A 7186-nucleotide genomic window follows, 5' to 3' on the forward strand; every position below is an offset into this window, starting at 1 on the left:
TAAAGTCATCGAATTCATCCAAGCATTGGCTAGCAAACTTAGTAGACGTGATTTCAAATTTATCATATCTATAGAGAGAATTTACCTTTACTACCTGTGTCGGGTTATCAAGACCATGTATTTCTTCAACAGGAGGTAAATTCTTAACATCTTCAGCTTTAATACCTTTTTCTTTCATAGATTTCTTTGCCTCTTGCATATCCTCGGGACTGAGAAATAGAACACCCCTCTTCTTCTGAGTTGGTTTAGGAGTTGGCTCAGGAATTGGCTCAGGAAGAGTCCAATTATTTTCATTAGTCAACATATTATTCAATAGTAATTCAGCTTGATCGACTGTTCTTTCCCTGAAAACACAACCAGCACAACTATCCAAGAGGTCCTTGGAAGCATCGGTTAGTCCATTATAAAAGATATCAAGTATTTCATTTTTCTTAAGAGGATGATCAGGTAAAGCATTAAGTAATCGGAGAAGCCTCCCCCAAGCTTGTGGGAGACTCTCTTCTTCAATTTGCACAAAATTATATATTTCCTCAAGGCAGCTTGTTTCTTATGAGCAGGGAAATATTTAGCAGAGAAGTAATAAATCATATCCTGGGGACTACGCACACAACCAGGATCAAGAGAATTAAACCAAGTTTTAGCATCACCCTTTAATCAGAACGGAAATATCTTAAGGATATAATAGTAGCAAGATTTCTCATCATTAGTGAACAGGGTGGCTATATCATTCAATTTAGTAAGATGTGCCACAACAATTTCAGATTCATAGCCATAAAAAGGATCAGATTCAACCATAGTAATTATCTCAGGATCGACAGAGAATTCATAATCCTTATCAGTAACAAAGATAGGTGAAGTAGCAAAAGCGGGGTCATATTTCATTCTAGCATTCAGAGTTTTCTATTTCAGTTTAGCTAATAACTTCTTAAGATCAGATCTATCATTGCAAGCAAGAAAATCTCTAGCAGTTTCTTCATCCATAACATAACCCTCAGGAACAATAGGCAATTCATATTTAGGGGGAGAACCTTCATCATCACTATCTTCAATAATTTCATTTTCAATAATTTCATTCTCTCTAACCCTAGCAAGTTGTTCATCAAGATATTCACCTAATGGCACAGTAGTATCAAGCACAAAAGTAGTTTCATCATAAGTATCATGCATAGTAGAAGTGGCATCATCAATAACATGCGATCAGAATTCATAGCAGAAGCAGGTTTAGGTGTCGCAAGCTTACTCATAACAGAAGGAGAATCTAGTGCAGAGCTAGATGGCAGTTCCTTACCTCCCCTCGTAGTTGAGGGATAAATCTTAGTTCTTTTGTCTTTCAAGTTCCTCATAGTGACCAGCAAATATAAATCCCAAGTGATTCAAAGAATAGAGCTATGTGATACGTCTCCAACGTATCTATAATTTTTGATTGCTCCATGCTACTTTATCTATTGTTTTGGACTATATTGAGCTTTATTTTCCACTTTTATATTATTTTTGGGACTAACCTATTAACTGGAGGCCCAGCCCAGAATTGTTGTTTTTTGCCTATTTCAGTGTTTCGAAGAAACGGAATATCAAACGGAGTCCAAACGAAATGAAACCTTCGGGAACGTGATTTTCTCACCGAACGTGATCCAGGAGACTTGGACCCTACTCCAAGAAGAGCCAGAGGCGGTCACGAGGGTGGAGGGTGCGCCCCCCTGGGCGCGCCCCCTACTTCGTGGGCCCTCTATTGCTCCATCGACGTACTCCTTCCTCCTATATATACCTACGTACCCCCGACAGTTCAGAGACGGAGCCAAACACCTAATTCCACTTCCGCAACTTTCTGTATCCACGAGATCCCATCTTGGGGCCTGTTTCGGAGCTCCGCCGGAGGGGGCATCTACCACGGAGGGCTTCTACATCAACACCATAGCCTCTCCGATGAAGTGTGAGTAGTTTACTTCAAACCTTCGGGTCCATAGCTAGTAGCTAGATGGCTTCTTCTCTCTTTTTGGATCTCAATACAATGTTCTCCCCCTCTCTTGTGGAGATCTATTCGATGTAATCTTCTTTTTTGTGGTGTGTTTGTTGAGACCGATGAATTGTGGGTTTATGATCCAGATTATCTATGGAAAATATTTGATTCTTCTATGAATTCTTTTATGTATGACTGAGTTATCTTTGCAAGTCTCTTTGAATTATCCGTTTGGTTTGGCCAACTAGATTGGTAGTTCTTGCAATGGGAGAAGTGCTTAGCTTTGGGTTTGATCTTGCGGTGTCCTTACCCAGTGACAGAAAGGGTTGCAAGGCACGTATTGTATTGTTGCCATCGAGGATAACAAGATGGTTTTTTAATCATATTGCATGAATTTATCCCTCTACATCATGTCATCTTGCTTAAGGCGTTACTCTGTTTTTAACTTAATACTCTAGATGCATGCTGGATAGCGGTCGATGAGTGGAGTAATAGTAGTAGATGCAGAATCATTTCGATCTACTTGTCTCGGACGTGATGCCTATATACATGATCATTGCCTGGATATACTCATAACTATGCTCAATTCTGTCAATTGCTCAACAATAATTTGTTCACCCACCATAGAATACTTATGCTCTTGAGAGAAGCCACTAGTGAAACCTATGGCCCCCGGGTCTATTCTCATCATATCAATCTCTATCACTTTATTTACTTGCTTTGTTTTTACTTTGCCTTTTACTTTTCACTTTGCATCTATCTATCAAAAATACCAAAAATATTATTTATCATCTCTATTAGATCTCACCCTCGTAAGTGACCGTGAAGGGATTGACAACCCCTAATCGCGTTGGTTGCGAGTAGCTATCGTTTTGTGTAGGTACGAGGGACTTGTGCGTGGTCTCCTACTAGATTGATACCTTGGTTCTCAAAAACTAAGGGAAATACTTACGCTACTTTACTGCATCATCCTCTCCTCTTCGGGGAAAACCAACGCAGTGCTCAAGAGGTAGCAAGAAGAATTTCTGGCGCCGTTACCGGGGAGGCACACGCAAGCAAGCCAACCATACCAAGTACCCATCACAATCCCTATCTCTCGCATTACATTATTTGCCTCTCATTTTCGTCTCCCCCACTTCACCCTTGCCGTTTTATTCGCCCTCTCTTTCCCAATCTCCTCTCTCTTTTGCTTGCCTTCTTCTTTGCTTGTGTCTCCATGTACCTTCTTTCTGCTTGCATCTTTGCTTGCTAGAAGTATATGGATCCTCATCCGCTTGCTAATCTTTTTAAGAGATCCATTTATGATGAACCAATTGCTAGTGAGTTTTGTGCACTAGATTACCTTTATGAAGTTTTGCTTGAAATTCGTGAATCTGGAAATTGTGATGAAGGACTTTATGAAGTGATTCACGATAGATCTTTGAATAAAAAGCATGATTGCAATGATTTTACTATAAATTCTCTTGATGTCAACTGTGCTAATAATTTGCAAAACCCTAAGCTTGGCGATGCTAGTTTTGCTAAGTCTACTACTTGTTGCAATGATCATGATTGGGGTGATTCTTCTTATGATCTTGAAAATTTATTTAATCCCCATGATGAATATGAGATTGATAACATTGTTTGCAATAATATTGAAAGTGGGTTTGGAAGAGTGTCAACTCTAGATCCCACATATTTGGAGAATATTCAATCTTATGAAATTTTTGATAAAAGTGGGTTTGGAGAGGTCATGACTTTAGTTAATGTTAATCCCACTATTTCGGAAGAGTGTCAACTTTGCATGCATGTGGATCGTGTTGAAAATATTTTATGCGATAGCTATTTTTTTGAATTTGCTTATGACCCCACATGTAATTATTATGAGAGAGGAAAATATGGTCGTAGAAATTTTCATGATAATAAATTACCTCTCGTTATGTTGAGATTGCTATTGTTTCTTTCCGCCTCCTTGCATATGCTAGTTTTTGCTTGCCTTGATAATTTGTTTGCCTATAAGATGCCTATGCATAGGAAGTATGTTATACTTAGATGTGTTTATCACGTGTTTTTTTGTGCTCTCTTTGTGCTTCAATTCTTGTCTTTCTTGTGAGCATCATTGAAATATCAATGCCTAGCTAGGGGCGTTAAACGATAGCGCTTGTTGGGAGGCAACCCAATTTATTTTGTTTTTTGTTTTTGCTTCTGTTTAGCAATAAATAATCCATCTAAGCCTCTGTTTGTATGTGGTTTTATCTTTTAATTAGTGTTTGTGCCAAGTAGAACCTATAGGATAACCTACGGTGATAGTTGATTTGATTCTGCTGAAAAACAGAAACTTTGCGCGCACGAATATAATTTTGTTAAATCACAGGAACGTGCTTTTGCGTTGATTCTTTTTTATGCTGTTCAAAAAACGAATTTTCCAGGACTTCCTATTTTTCTAGAATTTTTAGAGTTCCAGAAGTTTGCGTTAGTTACATATTTCTACAGACTGTTCTGTTTTTGACAGATTCTGTTTTGCGTGTGTTGTTTGCTTATTTTGATGAATCTATGGCTAGTAAAATAGTTTATAATCCATAGACAAGTTGGAATACAGTAGTTTTAACACCAATATAAATAAAGAATGAGTTCATTACAGTACCTTAAGTAGTTCTTTGTTTTCTTTCTCTAACGGAGCTCACAAGATTTCTGTTGAGTTTTGTGTTGTGAAGTTTTCAAGTTTTGGGTGAATTCTTTTGATGGATTATGGAACAAGGAGTGGCAAGAGCCTAAGCTTGGGGATGCCCATGGCACCCCCAAGGACACCAAAAAGTCAAAGCTTGGGGATGCCCTGGAAGGCATCCCCTCTTTCTTCTACTTCCATCGGTAATTTACTTGGAGCTATATTTTTATTCACCATATGTTATGTGTTTTGCTTGGAGCGTCTTGTATTATTTGTGTCTTTGCTTGTTAGTTTACCACAATCATCCTTGCTGTACACACCTTTTGAGAGAGCCATACATGAATTGGAATTTGCTAGAATACTCTATGTGCTTCACTTATATCTTTTGAGCTTGATAGTTTTGCTCTAGTGCTTCACTTATATCTTTTGAGCGTGATAATTTTTGCTCTAGTACTTCACTTATATCTTTTAGAGCACGGTGGTGGATTTGTTTTAAAGAAACTATTGATCTCTCATGCTTCACTTAGATTATTTTGAGAGTCGTTATTAGCATGGTAATTTGCTTAATGATAATATACTTGGTATTCAAGATATGTGAAACTTTCTTTTGAGTGCGTTGAATACTAAGATAAGTTTGATGCTTGATAATTGTTTTGAGATATGAAGGTGATAATATCAAAGTAATGCTAGTTGGGTGATTATGAATTTAAAGAATGCTTGTGTTGAAGTTTGTGATTCCCGTAGCATGCACGTATTGTGAACCGCTTTGTGATGAAGTTGGAGCACAATTTTATTTATTGATTGTCTTCCTTATGAGTTGCGGTTGGGGACGAGCGATGGTCTTTTCCTACCAATCTATCCCCCTAGGAGCATGCGCGTAGTGCTTTGGTTTTTGATGACTTCTAAATTTTTGCAACAAGTGCATGAGTTCTTATGATTAATGTTGAGTCCATGGATTATACGCACTCTCACCCTTCCGCCTTTGCTAGCCTCTCTAATACCACGCACTTTTCACCGGTATCATACACCCACCATATACCTTCCTCAAAACATCCAACATACCTACCTATTATGGCATTTCCATAGCCATTCCGAGATATATTCCCATGCAACTTTCCACCGTTCCGGTTATTATGACACGCTCCATCATTGTCATATTGCTTTTTGCATGAACATGTAGTTGACATTGTATTTGTGGCAAGGCCGCCATTCATAATTCTTTCATACATGTCACTCATGATTCATTGCATATCCCGGTACACCGCCGGAGGCATTCATATAGAGTCATACTTTGTTCTAAGTATCGAGTTGTAATTGTTGAGTTGTAAGAAAAATAAAAGTGTGATGATCATCATTATTAGAGCATTGTCCCAAGTGAGGAAAGGATGATGGAGACTATGATTCCCCCATAAGTCGGGATGAGACTCCAGACGAAAAAAAGGGGGCCAAAAAAAAGATAAAGGCCCAAACAAAAAAATGAGAGAAAAAGAGAGAAGGGACAATGCTACTATCCTTTTACCACACTTGTGCTTCAAAGTAGCACCAAGATCTTCATGATAGAGAGTCTCTCATTTTGTCACTTTCATATACTAGTGGGAATTTTTCATTTTAGAACTTGGCTTGTATATTCCAATGATGGGCTTCCTCAAAAGTGCCCTAGGTCTTCGTGAGCAAGCAAGTTGGATGCACACCCACTTAGTTTCTTTTGTTGAGCTATCATATACTTATAGCTCTAGTGCATCTGTTGCATGGCAATCCCTACTCACTCACATTGATATCTATTGATGGGCATCTCCATAGCCCGTTGATACGCCTAGTTGATGTGAGACTATCTTCCCCTCCTTTTTTCTTCTCCACAACAACCATTCTATTCCACATACAAGTGCTATATCCATGGCTCACGCTCATGTATTGCGTGAAGATCGAAAAAGTTTTCAAAATGTTAAAGTATGAAACAATTGCTTGGCTTGTCATCGGGGTTGTGCATGATTTATATACTTTTTGTGGTGAAGATAGAGCATAGCCAGAATATATGATTTTGTAGGGATAACTTTCTTTGTCCATGTTATTTTGAGAAGACATAATTGCTTTGTTAGTATGCTTGAAGTATTATTATTTTTTATGTCAATATGAACTTTTGTCTTGAACCTTTCTAATCTAAATATTCATACCACAATTAAGAAGATTTGCATTGAAATTATGCCAAGTAGCACTCAGCATCAAAAATTCTCTTTTTATCATTTACCTACTCGAGGACGAGCAGGAATTAAGCTTGGGGATGCCTGATACGTCTCCAACGTATCTATAATTTTTGATTGCTCCATGCTATATTATCTACTGTTTTGGACTATATTGGGATTTATTTTCCACTTTTATATTATTTTTGGGACTAACCTATTAATCGGAGGCCCAGCACAGAATTGCTGTTTTTTGCCTATTCCAGTGTTTCGAAGAAACGGAATATCAAACGGAGTCCAAACGGAATGAAACCTTCGGGAACGTGATTTTCTCACCGAATATGACCCAGGAGACTTGGACCCTACGCCAAGGAAGCTTCTAGGTGGGCACGAGGTAGGGGCGCGCCC

The sequence above is a fragment of the Triticum aestivum genome, chromosome 7B, assembly GCF_018294505.1.
Source record: "Triticum aestivum cultivar Chinese Spring chromosome 7B, IWGSC CS RefSeq v2.1, whole genome shotgun sequence".
Lineage (NCBI taxonomy): Eukaryota > Viridiplantae > Streptophyta > Magnoliopsida > Poales > Poaceae > Triticum > Triticum aestivum.